The sequence below is a fragment of the Theropithecus gelada genome, chromosome 20 (genome assembly GCF_003255815.1).
Source record: "Theropithecus gelada isolate Dixy chromosome 20, Tgel_1.0, whole genome shotgun sequence".
Lineage (NCBI taxonomy): Eukaryota > Metazoa > Chordata > Mammalia > Primates > Cercopithecidae > Theropithecus > Theropithecus gelada.
The window spans coordinates 68,651,812-68,677,083 of record NC_037688.1 but is presented as its reverse complement, the minus strand read 5'-3'; the positions used below and the strand labels follow the sequence as shown (position 1 = coordinate 68,677,083).

At 45.4% G+C, this 25,272-nt stretch overlaps 1 long non-coding RNA gene across 1 annotated transcript; it reads right to left on the bottom strand.

The window, feature by feature from the left end:
- Positions 1 to 9,060: 9,060 nt before the first annotated feature.
- LOC112613686 lies at positions 9,061 to 15,695 on the bottom strand. Its single transcript, XR_003116999.1, has 3 exons — positions 15,548 to 15,695; positions 13,057 to 13,143; positions 9,061 to 9,581 (listed from the first exon to the last, which is right to left on the bottom strand). It is a non-coding gene; the product is annotated as an uncharacterized LOC112613686 (long non-coding RNA).
- Between the last annotated feature and the right edge of the window lie 9,577 nt (positions 15,696 to 25,272).

The window sequence follows — 25,272 nt, the reverse complement described above, 5'->3', positions numbered from 1 at the left end:
CCCATCTAGAACCCACACCCGTCACTCCACCCAGAGGAACGAAGACAAGCGCAGACGGCCCGAGTTGGGTCCAGTCTGCTCAAACCCAGATCTGAGAGTAGTGAAAAATGATTGCCCAGAGCAAAATCAAGTTTGGCCGCCAAAAGCAAAGGTGACTTCTGCAGCCACCCACTCTTCTTGGCTTTGTGCCCCATGATGAACACTGATGAATTGGCTTCTGTAATCCCAGGGAAGAGATGGGCTTCAAGCAGGCTGCAAAACCAGGCCGGCGGGCTCCGACAACTCTCATCCAGAGTTCCCTCATTGCCATCTGCTGACCAGCTGGACCCGCTGACCTCAGACCAGAACCTTCCCCAAGCTTGATCTACAGCCTGCCACCTGGGGAGCCTACTTCCTTGAATAGGGGCTGGCAATCTGGGCTCTTTTTCAGGCCTCTGCCATGAGGCACTATATCCTTGTTCCAACTCAATTATTATTGATTCATTATTTGTCTTTCCTCTAAAAAAGGAACCAGCCATAACAAAAAGCCCCTCTTATGGTCCGTAGAAAATAAATACAACCAAAAGCAACACTACGATTAAATGAGAGCTGGTTGTTCTCGCTCGCTGTAAGCCTGAAGACTAGTGCTGTCATGGTTGCTGAAAGGCAAGATTAGGCCAGGCATGGTGGCTCACACCTGTAATCCCATTACTTTGGGAGGCTGAGATGGGCGGATCACCTGAGGTCAGGAGTTCAAGACCAGCCTGGCCAATATGGTGAAACCCTGTCTCTACTAAAAATACAAAAATTAATTGGCCAAAGTGGGTGGTGCCTGTAACCCCAGCTACTTGGGAGGCTGAGGCAGGAGAATCGCTTGAACCCAGGAGGTAGAGGTTGCAGTGAGCCGAGATGATGCCACTGCACTCCAGCCTGAGTGACAGAGCAAGACTCCGTCTGAAGAAAAAAAAAAAAAAAAAAAAGGCAAGGTTAGCTAGTGTCCAGGAGGTGCTAATGACCTAGGCCAGCACCAACTTGAGACTCGATGAAATTAAAACAACTGGAAACGAGGTAGAAAGAGAATAACTTCTACTAGGTGATTCTGCCGCCTTGATTGCTGGAGGGGTACATTTCATGTTAGTTGCCTGCATCATCATCGGCAATTCTCTCACGTACTGGTGAGTCTGCCACCCTAACTGTGTAAATTCCGTTTATACTGGTCAACCAGCAACCACAAAGACACTCTCGAAGCTTCCTCCCTCTCCCCTCCTCCCCAAGCCTGCAGGAGAGATGGAAAAGCAGCGGGTAAGAGAACACGAAAGATTTCTTTAGAAATAATTATGGTAATTATGTATGCATTTCCAGGGGGAGATTCTGGGAATTATTCCTAAAAGGCTGGAAAGAATTTCCTCTTTTGATCTCGATTCTGAGCCAGAGAAAATCAAATTAAGAAAGAAAAGCAACGGAGAATTCTCGGTGGGGAGGAAGGAATGGGGTTGGGGCTGTTTGTGAGGTTCCGGGGGAAAGATGGAGAAAAGGAAAGTCCTCTGACACCTTTCTCTCTAGATGTTGGTAGACTTAGGAGGAAGAAGTGAGAGAGAAAAGGCAAGACAGGTGAGGTTGTGTTCTTCCATCTTTCTCGCAAGGCTTCACTCCCTCCCCTTGAGGGGCCACAAAGATGGTCCCCCTTGAGCTACTGAGGACGTAGTTTTTTGTAGCTTTTCCCACATCACACGTAGCTGGCCAGGCATCCTCCACAATGGCCCTCCCTTGCAGAGGAGCCCTGTGAATTCCAGCCAACACTGCGAGAGCCGCCACAACAAGATGAACAAGTGTAGGCGTGTGACGAGTTTTCTGTTTTTTTCTTTTTAATCCTCCCTTTCAGGCACTGGGAGAAATGGTCCTGTCACTTCTCTAAATTTTCTTCCGCGGTTGCTAAGCAGCACGCCTCTGCCCCTTCCACTTCCCTCTGCTCCTGCTTTCTTGTCTCTCTCCACCCTCCACCCCCGCACACTCACAGTGCTCTTCCCTGCCGTGGCTGGGAAATCAGAGAACAGCCCCCAAGCAGTTTGCAGCTCCCAGAGCCACAGCAGTGCAATGGCGGGTTCCCCGACAGAGACGTCTCCCAGCCTGCTCTGCAGAACATGCATGGAGGTCCGGGCAGGGAAGACCATTGCTTGAGCCCCTCTGCATTCACCAACAGAGCTGGGGGCTTCCTTCCTTCCTTCCTTCCTTCCTTCCTTCCTTCCTTCCTTCCGTCCGTCCGTCCGTCCGTCCGTCCTTCCTTCCTTCCTTCCCTCCCTCCCTCCCTCCCTCCCATCCCTCCCTCCTTCACTCCCTTCCCTCCCTCCCTCCCTCCCTTCCTTCCTTCCTCTACATTTCTTTCCTTGTTCCTTCCCTCCCAGCCATGCTACAATAGCCTTTGCCTGGAGAGTAGAGGGGGGAAACTCAAAAGTATGCAGGCACCAGACATTGCATTTCATGAGGGAAGGAGGCTGGATGTGAGACAACAGGGAATGGTGAGGACTGTTCCCTAAGTACCTGCCTAAGGAGGCCTTGCACTAGCACCAGCCAACTGGTGTTTCAAGGGAAGCTGGGCAACTTCCAGATTTTTAAAAATCTCAATGCAGGACGAGCAAAAACCCATCTGTGGGCCTCCAGTCTGTGGAGGAGAGCCCAGCAGGGTCCGTAATGCAGGTTTGTGACACAGTTCCATTTGAGGGTTGCTTGGGTGGTTTTGGCAGCAGAATGGAGGATTGGTGGGAGGCAGGCAGGGGCTGTGGACAGCAAGCCATGAGACCCAGCTGCCCCTTGGAGAAGCCAGAAGGCTTGGTGGCAGCCCCGGACCTTGATTTCTGTAGGACCTTCATCCAGTGGGTGGGAGAATGGCCTAGCTGGACCGCAGACAAATAACCGGGGTAGAGAGAATGGACTGTCACTTTTCCCTTGGTTCCCAAAGCTGCCCATCCTGTTCCATGATGCCAAGCCCTAGACCAGAAGGACCACAGGTTAATCAGGGTCAGGCACTGAACAGATGGGGCCTCAAGGGATCCCAAAGGTCCACGGGTGAAGCTAGAATGATGTATTGCTTTTCAGCTAAGTTGCAACCCCAGGGAGTCACGGTGGGGTTACTGTGGGTCGGGTGGAAGTGGCGTAAAGAAGGCCTGTGCTCTGAACTCCTTTGGGGCCATTCAGGAGCACCATGATCAGGCTCCCCCACTGGCCAGGACACAGCCCACGGGGCCCCATGGGGCTCTGTCTCCCTGCTCCCTTTCCCATTGGCCACAAAGACTTTGGATGACATTGAGACCTGAGCCAGACACAGGGACTGCAACCCTCCTAAAACAAACCAGCCAAGTCCCAGAGGGAGTGAAGGAATGGCCAAGTGCTGAGCTCTGTGCTGCAACTGACATTTGGAGGAGGAAGCTTCCGGGCCTAAAACTCAGAGGATGCACTTCCTGGGTTCTGTTCAGTCACTGGAATTACCTGCATGACAGCTTTCTCCAGAAGCTCCTCTGGGCAGCCAGCATTTCCATCTACCCTGGTCAGCATAGACCCAGCTCCTGCCTGTCCACCTGGATCTCAGGCTCAGTTTCTGAGGCCCGCTTCTCCCCCAGGTGCCCGGCTGCAATCAGCAGGGACTAAATCTCACTGCCAAGGGCCTGGGCCAAGGCATCCAACTCTCCGTGCTCCAGGAAGGGCTGAAGGAGCCTGCATGACTGGCGAGAGAAAGGCTACATCCAGATCCTCACACACCATCATCCCATTCCTTGGCCCCTGGAGGCTGGCGCTGTCCTGTGAACCTCCAGAAACTGATGAACAACAGCTGGGAATACAAAAACGATCCACGGAGAATGACAGAGCCAGCTTATTTCTATATTTCTTTGTTTTTTAAAGTAACGAAGGGAGCTCTCTTCAGAAGCCTTTGGTTCCCTTGACTTTTCAAAGCAGTAAGAAAGGGAGGAAGGAAGTTGAGGCTCTTAAAGTCAGTTCTACTCAGGGAGTATTGATTGATGGCTGATCATACACCATGCGAAGGAATGTAGGGTCCAGTACAACCTGCATCACCCAGAAAGATTCAGCAGAGAGTGACAGCCTCATCCTCAGCGGGCAGGGGAAGCCAGGCACCTTGCAAGGGCTTCTGCCTTCCATCATCACTAGTTTCAAGGAGTAGGTGGTACGATTCCCATTTAGCAGATGGGAAAGTAAAGCCCAGAGGCATTAAGTAATTGGCGAGAGGCCATGCTGGTAATGAGGGCAGAGTGGGCACTCAAATCAGAGCTGTCTGGATGGTTGCAAAGCCTGGACTGTTACCTGCAGAACACCAACTATGGGAAAGAACGATCCGGAGATGGTCCCATTGCTGGATTCGATACAGGAAATGTTTATTGAATGTGTGGAACCTGAAAAGGACCAGCTCTTCCAGTCCAGGGCCCCCCTAGGCCAGTCCCCCAACTGATCCATCAAATACACGTGTCCAGTTTCTGCAGCATTGGAAAATGCTTGGGAAATTATTTCACGAAGAATTTCAAGCAAACAGAAAAGGTATGTGGGATATTATCATGTTCCACTGCCAAGCTTAAGAATGAAATGTTACAGCTGGGTGTGGTGGCTCACACCTGTAATCCCAGCACTTTGAGAGGCTGAGGTGGGTGGGTCACTTGAGATCAGGAGTTGGAGACCAGCTTGGCCAACATGGTGAATCCTCATCTCTACTAAAAATTCAAAAATTAGCCAGATGTGGTGGCTCACGCCTGTAATCCCAGCACTTTAGGAGGCGGAAGCAGGTGGATCACCCGAGGTCAGGAGTTCGAGACCAGCCTGACCAACATGATGAAACCTCGTCTCTACTAAATACAAAAAATTAGCTGAGCGTGGTGGCACATGCCTGTAATCCCAGCTACTTGGGAGGCTGAGGTAGGAGAAATACTTGAAGCCGGGAGGCGGAGGTTGCAGTGAGCCGAGATTGCATCATTACACTCCAACCTGGGCAACAAGAGCAAAAGTTGTCTCAAAAGAAAAAAAAAAACACAAAAATTAGCTGGTTGTGGTAGCATGTGCCTGTAATCATGGCTACTCAGGAGGCTGAGGCACAGAATCGCTTGACTAGGAGGCAGAGGTTGCAGTGAGCCAAGATCACGCCACCGCACTCCAGCCTGGGCAACAGAGTGAAAATCTGTCTCAAAAAAAAAAAAAAAAAAAGAAATGTTACAATTATAGTTGAAGCAGCCTGTGTCTCTCCATGAACTAACTAACCATCCCCTCCTGGGCTTGTATTTACCGCCCTAAAACTGTGCCTTTATAATCCACATGCGTGTCTTTATGCCTTCGCTGCACTTGTATGTGTTCTAAATAATAGTATTGTTTGCATATTTCAATATTGTCATATAAATCCTATGTTGTATGTATCCGTATGCAACTTTTTTTTTTTTTTAAGAGCTTTTTTAGCTGGGTGTGATGGCTCATGCCTCTAATTCCAGCAATTTGGGAGGCCAAGGCAGGAGGATTACTTGAGCCAAAGAGTTCGAGACCAGCCTGGGCAACCTAGCAAGACCTCGTCTCTACAAAAAAATAAAGAAAATTAGCTGGGCATGGTGGCAAAATGCTTATAGTCTCAGCTACTTGGGAGGCTGAGGTGGGAGGATTGCTTGAGCCCAAGAGTTCAAGGTTGCAGTGAGCTATGATCGCACTACTGCACTCCGGCGTGGGCAATAGAGTAAGACCCTGTCTATTAAAATAAAGAAAGAAAGAAAGAAAAGGAAACCAGCATTATTGAGATGTAATTCGTACACCGTACAAGTCACCAATTTAAAATGTACAAGTCAATTGAGATGTAATTCGTACACCGTACAAGTCACCAATTTAAAATGTACAAGTCAATGGCTTTCCGTATATTCAGAGTTGTACCTCCATCACTACAATCAATTTCAGAACATTTTCATTACCCCAAAAAGAAACACGGCCACCTTCTTAGCCATCACCCACCAGTCTCCCCATCCTCTCTTGGCAACTCCTAATTTCCTTTCTGTCTCTATAGAAAGGAAGTGTTCCTATTCTAGACATTCCATATATGGAATTCCACAGATGGAATGCCATTTATAATGGAATCACGGACCTTTGAATCTGACTTCCTTCACTTAGCATAATGCTTTTAGGTTCCTCCATGTTGCAGCAGGGATCAGGTCTTCATTATTGACAAAGAGTGTTTCATTGTATGTATACAGCACATTTTATTTATTCATTCATCATTTGACCATTTGGGTGGTTTCCGCTCTTGGCTATTATGAATAATACAACTATGAACATTCATGTACAAGTTTTTATGTGGACATATGTTTTCATTTCTCTTCTATATACCTATGAGGGAAGTTGCTGAGTCATATGGTAACTCTAAGTTTTTGAGAAACTGCCAAACAGTGTTTCAAAGCTCTGTGCTACTTTACATTCCCACCAGCAATGTGTGATGATGGTTCGAATTTCACGACATCCTTGCCAACAGTTATTACGATCTGTCTTTTTTATTATAGCCACCCTAGTGGGTGTGAAGTGGTGTCTCATTATGGTTTTGATTTGCTTTTCCCCGGTGGCAGATGATGTTGAGCATCTTTTCATGTGTTTATCGGCCATTTGTTTATCTTCTTTGGAGAAATGTCTATTCAGATCCTTTGCCTATTTTTAATTGGGTTATTTGTCTTTTCATTATTGAGTGGTAATCATTCTTTATAGATTCTAGGCACAAGTCTCTTATCAGATATACAATTTGTGAAAATTTTGTCTCATTCTGCGGGTTGTCTTCACTTTAATGTCTTTGAAGTGCAAAAGTTTTCCATTTTGAAGTCCAATTTAGCTGGGCATGGCGGTACACGTTTTCAGTCCCAGCTACTCAGGAGGCTGAGGTAGGAGGATCACTTGAGCCTAGGATTTCAAGTCCAGCCTGGGCAACATAATAAGACCCCATCTCTTAAAAAAATAAAGTCCAATATTTCTATTTTTTCTTTTGTTGCTTATGCTTTGGGTATCATATCTGGGAATCCATTGACTAATCCAAGGTCATGAAGATTTCCTCATATGTTTTCTTCCAAGAGTTTTATAGTTTTAATGCTTGCATTTAGGTCTTTGATCCATTTTGAATTAGTTTTTTTGTTTGTTGTTTGTTTGTTTGTTTGAGATGGAGTCTTGCTCTGTCACCCAGGTTGGAGTGCAGTGGCCCCATCTCGGCTCACTGCAAACTTCGCCTCCCAGGCTTGCACCATTCTGCCTCAGCCTCCCGAGTAGCTGGGACTACAGGCTCCCACCACCACGCCTGGCTAATTTTTTGGTATTTTTAGTAGAGACGAGGTTTCACCGCGTTAGCCAGGATGGTCTCAATCTCCTGACCTCGTGATCCGTCCGCCTCGGGCTCCCAACGTGCTGGGATTACAGGTGTGAGCCACCGCACCCGGCCAAGTCTTATCACATTTTAAACCGATATCCTGTAGTTGGACATTAAGGCTATTTCCAATTTTTAACTTTATGAATATAGCCACTGTGGATCTATTTAAAAGAGCTAAATCTTTTTTTTTTTTTTTTTTTTTTTGAGACGGAGTCGCTCTGTCGCCCAGGCTGGGGTGCAGTGGCGTGATGTCAGCTCACTGCAAGCTCCGCCTCCCAGGTTCACGCCATTCTCCTGCCTCAGCTGCCCGAGTAGCTGGGACTACAGGTGCCCGCCACCACCTCCGGCTAATTTTTTGTATTTTTAGTAGAGACGGGGTTTCACCATGTTAGCCAGGATGGTCTCGATCTCCTGACCTCGTGATCCCCCCGCCTCAGCCTCCCACAGTGCTGGGATTACAGGCCTGAGCCACCGCGCTGGCCTCATTTTGAATTAGTTTTTGTTTACCGCGTGAGTTAAGGGGTTCACTTCATTCTTTGAATGTAGCTACTTTGTTGTTCTACCATCATTTTTAAGACTGAATTGTGTTGGCTCCCTTGTAGAAAATCAATTGATCCAAAATGTGAAGGTCTATTTCTGGACCGTCAAGCCTAGTACAGTGATCTATATGTCTGTTCTTACGTCAATTCCATACTATCTGATTACTATAGCTTTGTACTAAGTTTTAGTGCTCAGGAAGTATGAGCCCTCCAACTTTGTTCTTTTTAAAGATTAACTGTTCTGATTCTCTTGAATTTCCATATGAATTTTAGGACTGGTTTGTTAATTTCTGCAAAAAAGTTAGCTAGTATTTTGAAAGGATGGATGGCATTGAATCTGTAGATCAATTTGAAAAGTTTTGCTATCTTTTTTTTTTTTTCGAGACAGAGTCTCGCTTTGTCGCCCAGGCTGGAGTGCAGTGGCAGGATCTTGGCTCACTGCAAGCTCCGCCTCCCGGGTTCACGCCATTCTTTTGCCTCAGCCTCCCGAATAGCTGGCACTACAGGCGCCCGCCACCATGCCCAGCTAATTTTTTGTATTTTTAGTAGAGACGGGGTTTCACCGTGTGAGCCAAGATGGTCTCGATCTCCTGACCTCATGATCCACCCATCTCGGCCTCCCAAAGTGCTGGGATTACAGGCGTGAACCACCGCGCCCAGCCTGCTATCTTAATATTAAATTTTCCATCTATAAACATGGGATGTCTTTCCATTTATTTAGGTCTTCTTTAGTTTCTTTCAACAATGTTATATAGTTTTGCAGTGCAAAAAGCCTCAGACTTCTTTGGTTAAATGTATTCCTAAGTATTTCATTCTTTTTTGAAATATTTTTTAAAATTTATTTGCTTGTTTATTTATTTTCATTTAGAGACAGGATCTGTCTGACACCCAGGCTGGAGTACAGTGACCAGATCATAGCTCACTGCAGCCTCAAACTCCTGAGTTCAAGTGGTCCTCCCACCTCAACCTCCTGAGTAACTAGGACTGCAGGCATGGCCACTACACCTGGCTGATTTTTTTTAATTTTTGGTAGAGATGGATTCTTGCCATATTGCCCAGGTGGTCTCAAACTCCTGGGCTCAAGTGATCCTCCTTCCTCATCCTCCCATAGTGCTGGGATTACTGGCATGAGCCACCATGCCTGGCCTTGTTTTTTATTCTTTTTGATGCTCTTGTAAATGGATTTTTCTTAATTTCATTCTAAATTTTCTTCTTGTCAACATATAGAAGAACTACAGCTGGTTTTTGCATATTGATCTTGTATCCTGCAACCATACTAAACTTGTTGAGTCATTCAAGTAATTTTTGGTAGCTTCTTCCTAATCTTCTATGTACAAGATTGTGACAACTGTCAAACAGAGACAGTTTTATTTCTTCCTTTCCGATCTGGATACCTCTTCTTTTCTCTTGCCTACTTGTTCTGCCTAGAATTTTCCAGAACAATGTTGAACAGCAGTGGCAGTAGTAGACATCCTTTTCTCATTTCTGATTTTAAGGGGAAAGCTTTCAGTCTTTCACGATTAGGTGTGATGTTAGCTCTGGGTTTTTCATAGATGCCCTTTATCTGGTTGAGGAAGTTCCCTTCTGTTCCTAGGATATTAAGTGTTTTTATTGTGAAGCATATGATTTGTTCTTCTCCCCCAACATCGTGAGTTTTATCCACATGTCACTGTGGTTTGTAATGCCTACTTTCACTAAAGATGTTGTAAGGCAGATACAGGAGAAGGTTAAATCACCTATCACCTCTTCTCTAATTACATCTTCTTTATCTCTCTCAAGCTACCTAGGATATGCCCCTGCCACAACTACCCCTTCCACCCCCGCCCCAGGCAAACTCTCTCCTCTTTCATCCACTTGCTCACCAGAGGGCTTTTAGCAAAACAGAAACCCTCTTCCTTTTTCATCCATCTGGAGATAAATAAAGGAGAGTGGGAGTTCCAAAGAAGAATCCCTTCACTCTGCTTGGTGGGGAGAAGGTAGAACAGCAAATCTTCCTGAAGGAGGGTGTGTTTGAGCTTAGATTAGAAGCTGGGTAGGATGCTGCCAGGGAAGGAAGAAATAGCTTTGAGCAAAGACATCTCGGGTTGTGCCCTGATGAAAGGGAATTTAGCCCCCAACAAGGTCCAGGCAGTTTAGCCTCAACGGTTCTTATAAGGATATTCTATTCATATGATAGTTACACTGAGTGGATCTCAGTAGACTTGATATGATATGATTTGTTTTTCTTTTTTGAGACAGGGTCTTGCTCTGTCAACCCAGGCTGGGGTGCAGTGGCGGGATCATGGCTCACTGCAGCCTCAACTTCAAGCAATCCCCCTGCCTCAGTTTCCCGAGTAGCTGGGACCACAGGCTCAGGCTACCATAATTTTTTAATTTTTTACAGAGATAGGGATTTGCCATGTTGCCCAGGCTAGTCTTGAACTCCTGGGCTCAACTGATCCTCCCACCTTAGCCTCCCACAGTGCTGGGATTACAGGTGCATGCCACCATGTCCGGCTATTTTTATACAGATGAGGTCTCCCTATGTTGCCTAGGCTTGTCTCGAACTCCTGGGCTCAGGCAATCCTCCTGCCTCAGCCTCCCAAAATGCTGGGATTATAGGCATGAGTCACTGTGCCTGGCCTTGATTTCTGACCTCTAGAGTTGCCTTGTCCAATATGGTAGGCATTAGCCACGTGTGGCCATTCAAGTGTAAATTAAGTAAAATTAAAGAGCATTAAACATTTACTTCCTATTTGCACTAGATACATCTCAAGAGACCAATAGCCACATGTAGTTAGTGGTTGCCATATTGGATAGCACGGCTATAGAACATTTCTGTTATCACAGAAAGATCTATTGGACAAAATATTCTAGTATTGGAAGGAAGAAAACTGTAATGAAGATGACTGAGGGGTTTGAGCCAGACAGGTAGGCCCCAGGCATAGGGTGAAGATGGCCTGGCCTGGGTCCCAGTTCTGGCTCTGCCACCCCTGTTTCTGTCACTTTTGGAAAACTCACTTCCCTTTTCTGGTTTTCCCATTGTTGAGAAAATGAAATTGTTGGGCGATGTCATCCCAGGAGCCCAGGCAATGATTGATAGATTCTATGGTTGTTTAACCAGAAAGGGATGTATTTAGCTGTTTCTTCCAGATGTAGAGAAAAGAGCCTTGGACTCAGGAAGAAAGCAGCTGGTTCTGGTGCTACCCAGCTGAGTCATCACGGGAAAGTCACTTCACCTCTCTGAACCCCATTTCCACATCTGTGAAACTGGGTGAGAGGGTTTTGGGAGGATGAATTGAGAGGAGTTAAAGGAAAGCACTCCGAGAAAAGAGGAGGGATAACAGGATGTGACCAGGTCAGATCAAATGGGAAAGTTAGTATAAACAAAGCTAAATGGGTTTATTTGCTAAAAGGATTTCTCAGAACCCTTAATATGCTAATGTGCACTGTGAATCTCTAAGTATTTCCTAAATTAATATGACCACAGAATTCCTTTTAAAATAAAATTATTATTGCTGGGTGTGGTGGCTCACGCCTATAATCCCAGCACTTTGGGAGGCTGAGGGCGGGCAGATCACTTGAGGTCAGCCTGGCCAACATGGTGAAACCCTGTCTCTACTAAAAATACAAAAATTAGCTGGGCGTGGTGGTAGGCGCCTGTAATCCCAACTACTCGGGAGGCTGAGGCAGAAGAATCGCTTGAACCCGGAAGGTGGAGGTTGCAGTGAGCCAAGATCATGCCACTGGATTCCAGTCTAAGCAACAGAGTGAGACTCCGTCTCAAAAATAATAATAATAATTCTTGCAAGGAATGCTCATGGGCATTTGTTACTGTTACAGGGAACCCACTTGGGAATTACCCTTGGACAGGGATAGAGCACTTTCCTTGGCTACAGCTTGGACTGATGGCTGTCACCCAGCATTGCTCCTGAAAAACGTCTGGTCTTAGGAAGAATTGGAAAGATCTGGGTTAGATGACATCATAGAGATGGCTTAGAGTGCAGGCAGCCTCCAGAGGAAAGTAGGAGGGAAAAGTGAAAATCTGGAGAAGGTGAGGGTGGCAGTGAGAACTTATTATTTACTGAACGCAGGTGCCGACTATAGGGCAGGCAACAACCTTGACATTTTTTTTGAGACGGAGTCTCACTCTGTCATCCAGGCTGGAGTGCAGTCGTGCAATCTCAGCTCACTGCAACCTCTGCCTCCTGGGTTCAAGCAATTCTCCTGCCTCAGCTTCCAGAGTAACTGGGACTACAGGCATGTGCCACCATGTCCGGCTAATTTTTTTGTATTTTTAGTAGAGATGGAGTTTCACTGTGTTAGCCAGGATGGTCTCGATCTCCTGACCTCATGATCTGCCCACCTCGGCCTCCCAAAGTGCTGGGATTACAGGCATGAGCCACCGTGCCCGGCTGACCTTGACATTTTTATAGGCATCATCTCCCATCCTCAGGACAACTCTGAGAAGCAGCTGGTGTCATACCCGTTTCCCAGATAAGAAAACTGAAGCTCAAGGGGTTAAGCAATGTATGAGCGTTTAACACACAGTAAATGGTACAGCTGGGATTTGAACCCAGGGCTGCCTGGATCCAAAGCCTATACTCTAATCCCTCTGCCTCAAGGAGCCTAAAATGTCATGACCCTGGAACTTTCAGCCTGTAGGGGATGAGAAGGCAAACCGCCTGTGGTTTGTAAATCTAGTATTATCATCTGGCTTTTTCCTGATATCTGAGTGAGCTCTTTTCAATGGCATGAGCTTAATCCGTTATCCTCCCCCAGTCTTCCCAGTTTCCCATCAAACAAAGATGATTCAAGAGGCCCCAAATGCAGAGCTAAAATCAGCCTTTCATCCTTGCCACCTCCCACCTCTCAGTCCTCTGGGAATCGCTGGGATTTAGGAGGCCAGTATTGAACCTGTGATTCAAGAACTGTTTCTGAGGGGCTTACACCCATGTCCTGAGCGCTCTGAGTGAAGGCAGAGGTGCTGGTTAGTAAGGTGGGAGGTAGAGATACCGAGCTCCCAGGCAGGGATGAGGGGCACAGCATGGAGCAGTGACTTCGGAGAGTGTTGTGTGTCTTCACGGATTGTGCAATCTCCATCTGGAAATTAATCAATTGCAATCAAAAGCAGTGGTACCAATTTATAATTTTTTAGAATCTAACTTCTTAAGGGTATTGAACCTTTACCTCTAAGGCAATCAGGTCCAGATGGCAAAGGGAAACCCTCTTGTCACCGGCACTTGGGCACTTAAGAACAGCATGGCAGGTTGTGGCCTTGCAAGGAAAGAAGAGGGGAAACATTGTAAATACTGTGTACCCTGACGGTTTTGGCTGCGCTTGAAAAGAGGCGTCTTCATTTGCAGTTAATTAGATTAACTCAGCTGCAATTACGAATGGAATCCCTTGCTCCAGCAACAGCGAACGTTTGTTGAACATGTGTTGTAATCTTGCCTTTAAATACAACCGCATGTATGACATATTTTGTTTTCTCTTGGCCATTGGACTGGAAAACTATTAATACAACATCTGCTTTGCTTTCTGATTGAATCAGGGGCAAAGAGCAGGTCTCGGTAGTGTCCTTCAGATTATGCCTGGGATATCGAGTTACAGCTGCTAACCACTTTCCCACTGCTTAAGAATCCGACCCTGAACATGACTTTTCTATTGGAAATGCCGGTCTCACTCACTGGAGGACCAAATTACCTCCTGCTCCTGCCTCCAGCATGTGAAGTCCACCCTCGCACCTCCCATGCCTCAACAACTCACTATTGTAAACTCTTGTTAATTTTTAAAATAGTACTCAACCCCGTTTGAAATTATTTTATTTTTCGCTTAGTTGTTTGTCTGTCTCCACCGTGAAAATATTCCCTCCACGAGGGCAGGACCCATGTCTATTCCCCATGCCCTCCCCTCCCCTCCTCTCCCCTAGGGCCAAGAACGCTTAGTAGGCAACTGAATAAATATTTGTTAAATAAATCACGGTGTTTCCCAATTGCGTGGAGAATGAAGTAAGAATGAAGCATTTGGTGAGAAAGTGACAATCTTCTTGCAATCATTTCAGTCCTGATGATAGCAAGAGTCTCAGTGCTGGGCGAGGTGGCTCACACCTGTAATCCCAGCACTTTGGGGAGGCTGGGACGGAAGGATCACTTGAGGCCAGGAGTTTGAAACTAACCCGGTCAACATAGTGAGAACTTGTCTCTACAAATTAAAAATAATAATAATAATAGTAAGCTGGGCGTGGTGGCACACGCCTACAGTCCCAGCTACTTGGGAGGCTGAGGCAGGAGAATTGCTTGAACCCGGGAGGTGGAGGCTACAGTGAGCCGTGATCGCACCACTGCGCTCCAACATGGGCAACATGGTGAGACTCTGTCTCAAAAAGAAAAAAAAAAAAAAGCCAGGTGCAGTGGCTCACGCCTGTAATCCCAACACTTTGGGAGGCCAAGGCGGGTGGATCACCTGAGGTCAGGAGTTCGAGACCAGCCTGGCCAACATGTGAAACCCCGTCTCTACTAAAATAGAAAAAAAAAAAAAATTAGCTGGGCTTGGTGGTGGGCGCCTGTAATCCCAGCTACTCAGGAGGCTGAGGCAGGAGAATTGCTTGAACCTGGAAGGCGGAGGTTGCAGTGAGCCGAGATCATGCCACTGCACTCCAGCCTGGGTGACAGGGCAAGACTCCATCTCAAAAAAAAATACAAAATAAAAAAGTCTCAGTTCGGTGTCAAACATCTCTTTTCCTTGCTATTCTCATCCCCCAACACCTCCACACTCCCCACACCCTGCCTCCTTTTTTGTTTAAATAGAAAGTACATCTTGGGGCTCAGAGTGAAGGACAGTTATGGAGGCTAGCTAGGATTTAATACTATTGTTTGGTTTTCGGAGTGTTTAATCCCTTTCAAATAACATTTGCAGCTCTACAGGTCTGGTAGTAATATAAAGTTTCCCTTGGAAAGAAATTCAAGTGTATTGCTTTAAAGGGAAACAGTCACAATGCAAGTGAAATGAAACAAAAGGCTTGGAGGTGATTTCTGCATGGCTAAAGTTTGGAAACGAATGCACACATGCATGCACATTCGTCCATGTGACTGTCCACTTAGAGGTCTGTTTGACCAGTGCCTTGTGAAAGGCAATTCAGCAAACAGAACTTTATTTTCCTCTCTTCCCCAAATAACTCAGGCCTGTGCTGCTAAGTCCTACCTCCTCATCTCTTCGCCTTCCTCCTCTCCCTGCATCCACCTTTAGGAGTTATCATTACTCAGAAAGGGACCAAGAAATATAAGGGACCTGGGACTACATGAGACCGGATGTGGAAAGCCCCTCAAGACACTAGCAGGAAATACCTGCAACCGTATTCCTAGCCAAATCCTGAAACTGCAGACAAATCGTGCACTTTTCTGGAAGGAAGTCTCGCTGTCATTCGTCAAGTTCTGAAAGGGTCCCGAGAAGCGTTCGAGACCACTGGGCTGGAGGTGGCACCAGGAATGGATCGTTGGCCTGGAGTTCTGACCCTTGGTTTTCTGCCACACACAGCTGGTCCGTTAATAATGCAGTGAGTTAATAATTAAAATGAGATTGTGTGATCCTTAAAGATGCAGACTCACTCCCTCCCATCTTCACTTGACGAAGGCTGTTGCCACCAAAATCAGTGGGCTCTCCCAGAAGGTTCTGTACTTACCTGTGCTTACAGGTAAACACAGAGAACGTCTGTTTTCCTCTCCGGGTCTTCTCCATTTATGCATCCAGGGACTACAGCTGGCTGGTTCATCTTTTGCCTTCCCAATCCTTCATGTTTAATTGCCTCTACTTCTGCCTCTACCCTATCTAACTTCTCCAGAATATTTCTTGTCAGTACCCCAGGATCAAGATGGGTGGACCCACTGCTCTGTTTGTAAGCTGGGAGGCAGGAAGCTTGGCTTGGCTGTGTGACTGTAAGCAAGTTACTTCACTTCTCTGACTCATAGGAATGCTGTTAAATTTAGATCAAATGAAGGAACAGATGTGGGAGCTCTGCAGAAAGTTAGAAGAGTCATCTCGGATGTGAAAGCTCTATTTAGGGAGCAGCAGTCAAGTCACCATCTGACCAATAACTCCTAGAAGACCCTGGAATAAGGCTCCTCCCAGTCACAGAAAAAAAAAAAAAATGACATGGAACTTGCAACTTTTGCAGTGGTTTTAAACATGATTTTTTTTTTAGGTGGGTCCCACTCAATTCTCCAAGGCATAGTAAATAACCCTCCATCAGTAACTATCTATGATGGATATCTGTGGTCCTGTCATACTTCCCTTAAAGGACTCTGACCTAGGCCGGGCGCCGTGGCTTACACCTGTAATCCCAACACTTTGGGAGGCTGAGGCGGGTGGATCACCTGAGGTCAGGAGTTCGAGACCAGCCTGACCAACATGGAGAAACCCCGTCTCTACTAAAAATGCAAAAATTAGCCAGGCCTGGCGGCGCATGCCCGTAATCCCAGGTCGTCAGGAGGCTGAGGCAGGAGAATTGCTTGAACCCAGGAGGTGGAGGTTGCAGTGAGCTGAGATCTCACCACTGCACTCCAGCCCGGGCAACAAGAGTGAAACTCTGCCTCAAAACAAACAAACAAAAAGACTCTGACCTATTCCCAGCCATGTGGTGGTTGGGATGGTATTGATTGGCTCCAGATGTGAACATGTGATTCAGAATTGGCCAATTAGATCATTACATTCCCTTGATCATAAGCAATTGGTTTAACTCTGAGTATGTCATTTAGTTTGGGCCAGTGAGATGCAAGAAGACTTTTACAAGCATTTCTGAGATGTAATTATATTCCTTTCAAATAGAACCTAGCTTGATAGTGGGCCCAAATTGCTGCAGTCTTCTTAACAGCAGAAAGAGAGAATTGGAGAATGGCCTGCAGCAAAAACTGGAACAAGACATGGATGGAGACAGAGTTGTGATTTTATTCCTTGAGCCCTGGAATCCAGTTGTGTCTGAATTGTTGAGCTTTTTGATTATATGAAATGTAAATTGTGTTTGTTTGTGTGAAACCTCTAAGGCATGAGTTTTGTGTCCCTTGCAACCATAAGAGAATTGACTACAGTACCTATATATGTGTGTATGTGTGTGTGTGTGTGTATATATATATATATATATATATATTTTTTTTTTTTTTTTTTTGAGACAGGGTCTCTCTCTTTCTCCCAAGCTAGAGTGCCCTGCGTGATCACAGCTCACCACAACCTCCTCAAACTCCCGGGCTCAAGCGATCCTCCTTTCTCAGCCTCCTAAATAGCTGGGACAACAGGCATGTGCCACCATGTCTGGCTAATTTTTTAAAAACTTTTTTGTAGAAATGGGTTCTTGCTGTGTTGCCCAGGTTGGTCTTGAACTCCAGGCTCCAAGCAGTCCTCCTGCCTTGACCTCCTAAAGTGCTGGGATTACAGGCATGAGTCACTGCACTTGGCCTCACTTTGAGAACTTTATGAAAGCTTCCTTTCCAAGAAAAACACATTCTTGTATTCACATAAAAACATGTATGGAATTTCAGGATTCCATGTGCCTCCTGAAACCCAACCTCAGTCCCTAGGATAATAACCCCTGTTCCTGAGTGTAGAATCCAGAGGGCTTTTCTGGAAGAATCCAAGCTCTGGAACTGCACTGCTTGTTGTAAATCCTGGCTCCACCTCTTATAGCTACATGAACTTGGGCCTCTCTGAGCCTCAGTTTACCCAATTAGAAAAAGGAAATAATATCTAACTTTATAGGGTTGCAGTGAAACCTACATGAGTTTATTTAGGCAAGGCATTTAGAATAGTACTTGGGATATATTAAATACACACATGTTCATCACCAACCTCTTCATGATTTTAGTTTCATTGATTATTTTCACTGAGCTCATTAATTCTATATCCAACATGGTTCTGTATCTGGCTCATAGATATACCTTCTGGGCTACATATTATTCTTAAAGTAAATAAATAAAGGCATTGACAATGTTTAGAAATTAGGAGTTCACATGAAAATTGGGCTGTTTGGCTTCTCTTGGGACATCAGGTCTGATAAAACCAGGCCATTTGCACCTGGCATCATGAGCTGGCGCTGGATAATTCTCTGGTTCACCACAGTCCCCACCAGTCCCCAGCACTAACACGGAGAATCCATAGTCCTGGATCATTGTGCTTTCAAAGTCATCATATCCCTTAAGGCCAAGAAATCGTTCTTGTACCCATGAAAATGAAAGCTAAACCAAAGAAGCCATGTATTTTTTTTAAAGAAATCATACATTTATTTAAGTAAAAACTATGCCCATCAGTTTAACGTTGCAAACACCTTCATTTACTTGCTTTATTGCCTGGCCCCTGCAGGCATTTGAGTTTTTGATCCTGGCTCTACACAATTACTAATCATTGGCTATTCCTTCCTTCTCCTTTCTTAGCCTGTTGACTCAAAAGCATGAAAAGCCCCAAGTGGCAGGGTAGCAGTCTTAACTTCCAGCTCAATGAAATCATTGTTTTGTCTTCTGATGCTAGCATTCTTCCCTCTGGAACTAAGACCTCTAGGCCAGCAAAGCATAAAGTCTCAAGAACAGGAAGCAAACATTTTGCTAGTGGGTCGCTAGGGGTGATGGTGAGGGTTCCACTCCCATGTCCACCCCATTGATTCCTGGATCCCTGAATCCTGGTTAGCAGAGATATAGCACCATATATTGGATATAAATTCAGAGCATATTCATCCTTTTGGAGAAACTTGCCCCAGCCCTGCAAGGTATTACTACTTAGCTGGTGCTGTAATTGAGTCTTCAAAGGGCTGTTCCAGTATTCTATGAAGCCAGCTGCTTCAGCAGGATAAGGAAGATGGTAAGACCACTGAATTCCATGAGCATGGGCCCATTCCTGCACTTCTCTTGCTGTGAAGCCCAGTCACGTTGACACATAAAATTAACCATCACAATCTCTATCAAGTTTTTTTTTTTTCATATACAAATTTTTTTGTAATAATTTTCTACAGATTAACTTCTGGCTCTGTACATCTCAAACCTTGTTTCTCCTCCATGACCCACATACTTGGAAATATTCAAGCTGCAGTGCAGGCTTCACATCCTAATTCCAGGTGCGTTGGCCCACTGAGTAGTAAGCATATTTCTGGAAACCATTTCTACATTAAGCCAGCTAGCAGTTACTTAACTCTATAAGGAAGTGACTGTGAACTGCATAAATAGATCCCACTGAACCCAAACCAAATGTATCCCCAACTCAAATTCCCTCAGCTGTTATAGATCCAAAAAAGGCTTACAGAAATTCCAATGCTGCTCAACACAGAGGGAGTAAGATGGGAGAAATGGAAGGGAAGTCAGATGAAAGGACTGATATTGATCAGTCTTAACTGACTGCGGTTGAACTATCCTATTCTTGCAAATGTTACAGAAACATTGACCACGTGAGACCCTTGTTTGGCAGTACCTAAGCCTGTGATAAACCCTTCAGCTTTATGAGCTTCACAGTATATTCACCCTGTCTATGCAATCCTCATTCTGGCCAAACTGGATTGACACCCCCTGCCTGGGTACCCCCTGCACTGTCCCATGACCTTGCCTTTGCTTGTGTTAGCTCCCCCTCCCCTGGAACAAATCCCATCTGGGTCAAACACTCTGCCTCCCATGCAAGCATCCTTGATCTTTTCAATGAATCCCTTTCCATCCTTCTCTACACCCTAATAGAATTTCATGCTTTATGTTTTTGATTGCATTTGTCAAACATTACCTTGTCGTGTAGTCTTTCATCTGCTCAGCAAATATTTGCTGACTGTCCATGGTGTTTTAGCCATTGTTGTGGCTCTAGAGATGCTTCAGTAAACAAGCCAGGTCCCAGTATTCTTGAAGCTTATAGCCAAATTTGGGGCAGGAATTATAAATACCTGAAAATTCAAAGACCATCGCAGAGAGTGACAGGGTCATGGAGAAGGATATCACTTTAGCCAGGTGGTCATGGAAGGCCTTTCTGATGAGCTGACCCTGCGTGATGAGAAGGAGCCACCCCCAAGAAGAGCTGAAAGAAAGGCATTCTTGGCACAAGGAACATCAGAAGTAAAGGCAGTAAGGCAAGAGACTGTGAGACTATGGCTGCTCCATATGAAATTATAATGGAGACCACTCTCCTTCCTGTTGCCAGTGAGCCCTTAACCCTTGTATGCTACTCAAGGCCTTGCCACTTCTGTCTCCTTACTAGTGCTTCCCTTTCAGTGCAGGATCCTCCTCTGTTTGGAACTTCTGGACTCTGCACCAAAACATGGCTCTTCTGTATTTCAGGGTGGGAAACTCCTCTGGTTGCATGGTAATTACGGATAGGCTGCTAATGCATTATCTCATCTCAGTGTCTGAACTTAACAACAAGACTTTTTTGTAGGAAAACACCTTAATTTCAAGGTGTGCCTCTCACAGCAGGAATATCAACCCATGTGGTATGTCAGTGGAGGAGATATTTTTAGACCAAGCCCTGCTAGTCTCTTGTAGTGTGGTGGCACCAACGCCAGCTTAAGATGGCACCCGTTTGTTACGTCACAGTTCTGGAGGTCAGAAGTCCTTGCATAGCACATGGCTCAGCTGTGTCCTCTGTTACAGTCTCACAAGGGTAAAATCAATCTGTTGGCTGGGCCAGCTCTGAGGGTGAATTAAGTTCTTGGCTGAATTCAGTTCTTTATGGTTGTTGGACTGGGGTGCCTCTTTCCTGCTGGGGGCTGGTCTTTGCTCGTAGAGGCAGCCTGCATTCTTTCTCATGCTTCCCATGTGGCTCGCTCCTGCAGCAGCAGGACAAATCCCCCTCATGCTTTGAATCTCTCTGACTTCTTATTGTAAAAAAATATTTCCATAAGTTTTTTGGGAACAAGTGGTGTTTGGTTACATGAGTAAGTTCTTTAGTGGTGAATTGTGAGATTTTGGTGCATCCATCACCCAAGCAGTATACACTGCACCCAATTTGTAGTGTTTTATCCCTCATCCTCTTCCCACCCTTTCCCTCTGAGTCCCCAAAGTCCATTGTATCATTCCCATGCCTTTGCATCCTCATAGCTTAGTTCCCACTTACTAGTGAGAACATAAAATGTTTGGTTTTCCATTCCTGAGTTACTTTACTTAAAATAACAGTCTCCAATCCCATCCAAGTGGCTGCAAATGTCATTAATTCATTCCTTTTTATGGCTGAGTAGTATTCCATCGTATATGCCACAGTTTCCTTATCCACTCATTGATTGATAGGTATTTGGGCTGGTTCCATATTTTTGCAGCTGCAAATCGTGCTGCTGTAAACATGTGTGTGTAAGTATCTTTTTCGAATAATGACTTATTTCCCTGTAGGTAGATACCCAGTAGTGGTATTGCTGGATCAAATGGTAGATTCCTTAAAGAACTAAAAGTAGAACTCTCTGACTTCTTCTGCCACATCTGTCTGACTGCAGCCAGAGAAAGTTATCTGCTTTTAAGGGCTCCTATGATTACGTTGGACCCACCAAAAAAAATCCAGGATAATCTCCCTATTTTAAAGGCTATACTTTTAATCACACCTGCAAAATCTCTTTTGCCATGTAACATCACTTACAGGTTCCAGAGGCTAGTAGAGTCTACATGTGTTTGGAGAGCCAGTCTGCCTACCACACAAGAGAAGGAGGTGGAATAATGGGATTTTCACCCTTGCTCCACAACACTTACTGTAACTGGGAGCAAATCCCTGAGTTCCAATTCCTATTTCTGTAGAGGAGATGGGAGCCAGGACTTAACAACTCTGTCATAATCCCATTTTAGAGTTTCAGCTTAAATAAAATTGTATATGCAAAAAGCGTTTCTTATTTTTGAGACGGAGTCTCGCTCTGTCACCAGACTGGAGTACAGTGGCGCGATCTCCGCTCACTGCAACTTCCGCCTCCTGGGTTCAAGTGATTCTCCTGCCTCAGCCTCCTGAGTAGCTGGGACTACAGGCCCATGCCACCACACCCAGCTAATTTTTGTATTTTTAGTAGAGACAGGGTTTCACCATGTTGGCCAGGATGATCAGGATGGTCTCAATCTCTTGACCTTGTGATCTGCCCAAAGTGCTGGGATTACAGGTGTGAGCCACCGTGCCCGACCATAAAAAACATTTCATCAGTTCAGCACATACATAGAAGTCATTGCTAATACTGTTCTTTTTTTTTTTTTTTTCTGGACGGGGTCTCACTCTGTTGCCCAGACTGGAGTGCAATGGCCTCAGCCTCCTGAGTAGCTGGGATTACAGGCACCTGCCACCATGCTCGACTAATTTCTGTATTTTTAGTAGAGATGGGGTTTCGCCATGTTGACCAGGCTGGTCTCAAACTCCTGACCTCAAGTGATCATTCACCTCAACCTCCCAAAATGCTGAGATTATAGGCGTGAGCCACTGTGCCCAGCCTAATACTGTTCTTATACCACATGGTGCTATCTCTATTTTTTAATTTTATGCTTTTATTTGCTCTTATGTTGTGTGGTTCCCCTCTGCCATCCCCAGTAATTCTCTAGTGAAAGGCAGCAGATATTAACCCGCAGAGCTGCTTTACAAATATGGGCTCCAGGGCTGGGCACAGTGACTCACACCTATAACTCCAGCACTTTAGGAGGCCAAGGAAGGAGGTTGCTTGAGCCCAGGAGTTCAAGACCAATCTGGGCAATAAGGCAAGACCCTGTCTCTACAAGAAAACAAAAATAAAAATAATTAGCCAGGAGTAGTTGTGTGTGCCTGTGGTCTCAGCTATTCAGGGGGCTGAGGTGGGAGAATTGTCTGAGCCCAGAAGGTCCAGGCTGCAGTGAGCCATGATTCTGCCACTGCACTCCAGACTGGGTGACAAAATAAGATCCTGGCTCTGGAGCCTGATTGCCTGCGCTTAAATCCTAGTTTCTCTATTTATTATGTGACCCTGGGTAAGTTTTTAAGCTCTGTGCTTCAGTTTTATTATCTGTAAAATGAAAAGAGTAACAATATCAAGGGCAGATATATACACACACACACACATATACACATATATATTATATGTAATTTATATGTGTGTTGCAAGGAGTGAATAAGTTTACATATGCAAAGCACTTAAAACTGTGCCTTGCGCAAGGGCCGGGCGTCGTGGCTCATGCCTTTAATCCCAGCACTTTGGGAGGCTGAGGCTGGCAGATCACCTGAGGTCAGGAGTTTAAACCAGCCTGGCCAACATGGTGAAACCCCGTCTCTACTAAATATATAAAACTTAGCCAGGCATGATGGTGCATGCCTGTTATCCCAGCTACTCGGGAGGCTGAGGCAGGAGAATCACTTGAACCTGGGAGGCGGAGGTTGCAGTGAGCCAAGATCACGCCACTGCACTCCAGCCTGGGTGCCAGAGTGAGACTCCATTTCAAAAAAAAAAAAAAAAAAACTGTGCCTGGTGTATTGTGGCAGCTGCTGTTATCACCATCATCTACCTTATTATCAGCAATCACATTGCCGCCTCCTGTTGGTATCATTCACGGCCCTTCTTACCATTTGCAATCATAAATTTTGTCTGTGCATTTGCCCAGCATCTATTTTCCTGTTAGAGCTGAGCTTCATCAGAGCTATTATGTTGAAGGAAGTTGCTTATGATTAACTTTTCATTACATAAGTCATCAAGCGTACATTTTATAAGCACATTGAAATGTTGAGGATAAAGCTAATATCTCCTTTGGACAAAATATTTCCTACTGGTCCCTTCTCCCCTTCCCCAGATAGAGGTAGCCAAAGTCTGACAATATCAAGTGTTGCTGTGACTGTAGAGAAATAGAAATGCCCAGACAATGTAAATTGATATGGCCACTGCAGAGGGCAGCCTGGCAGTAGCTATTAAAATTAAAAACAGGCATTTCTCATGACTCAGCAGTTTCACTTCTCAGAAAACACCTTAGAGTTGCATTGGCAATTAGACCCAAGACATCACGAAGAAGGCTGGCCATTGCTGCATTCTTCATAATATCAAAAATGGGACAACCTAACATTCATCAAAAGAAGAATGTTAAATGAAATACAGCACCTCCTGAGAGGTGGTGCAAGAAATAAGTGTAAAACTTCTATTTTTTAATTTTACATGTTTATTTGTACTTTACAGGTTTTAATTAGAATAGCAAATTTCCTATGAGTCAGGGTCTGTTTCTGCAATTTTCCCAGCACTGTTGTGAGGTGGGTGCTGTTATTATCTCAATTTTATAGACGAGGAAGCGAAGACACAGAGAAATTATGTAACTTGCCCCAGGGTCCCCAGTGGAGCTCAGATTTGAACTCTGGCAGTTTGAGTTCCAAGTAAGTGGGATTAATCTTTATGCCATATAGTTTTTCCTTTTTTTGGTGATGTATATAACATAGTAATATAACAGTTCATGTCTTTTTTTTTTTTTTTTTTTTTTTTTTTGAGATGGAGTCTCGCTCCGTCGCCCAGGCTGGAGTGCAGTGGCGCGATCTCGGCTCACTGCAACCTCCACCCCTCCAGTTTCAAGCAATTCTCTGCCTCAGCCTCCGGAGTAGCTGGGATTACAGGTGCATGCCACCACGCCCGGCTAATTTTTTTTTTTGCATTTTTAGTAGAAACGGGGTTTCACCATCTTGGCCAGGCTAGTCTTGAACTCTTGACCTCGTAATCCACCCGCCTCGGTCTCCCAAAGTGCTGGGATTATAGGCATGAGCCACCGCGCCTGGCCAACATTTCATGTCTTCATGTGTAAACAAACAATATGCACCAACTAAGGGTTGTTTAAAGTTCAAAACTTCAAAGGGTACTTGATCACAAAAGCTTCAAGATAGACAGGGGGCAGTAAACAGTCAGTCATAAGAAGGATGAAGTAAATTTCTTAAATTTTTTGAGACAGGCTTTCACTTTGTCTGCCAGGCTGAAGTGCCGTGGTGCAATCATGGCTCACTGCAGCCTCGACCCGTCAGCCTCAAGTAATCCTCCCATCTTAGCCTCCCAAGTAGCTGGGACCATAGACATGCACCACCAAACCCAGCTATCAATTTTTTTTTTATTTTTTGTAGGGCTGGGGTCTTCCTATGTTGCTCAGCCTAAGGATGAGGTAGATCTTTATAGGTCAGTTGTGTCTTAGTTTGCTTTGTTTACCCAGTGCCTATCACGGTGCTCACAGCTAGTAAGATCTTGTTAGGTATTAGAGAATAAATGAATAACCTTCATGCAGTGTCTGCCCTAGTCTGACTTAAGGTAGGAAAAAGGAGCCCAGTCCTAGGTCATTGTGCTCCTGGCTACTGCTCCTGGGGCCCTGTGGGCCTAGGCTCCTGGCTGGGCAGGTGCAAGAGGCTCAGGTTTCCTAGAATAGGGACATGGAAGTCTGTGAGGCTGAGTAAAATAACTGGAGATTCCTGGAAGAGCAGTAAGGAATCTACAAACACAAAAACAACTCCTGAAACTAA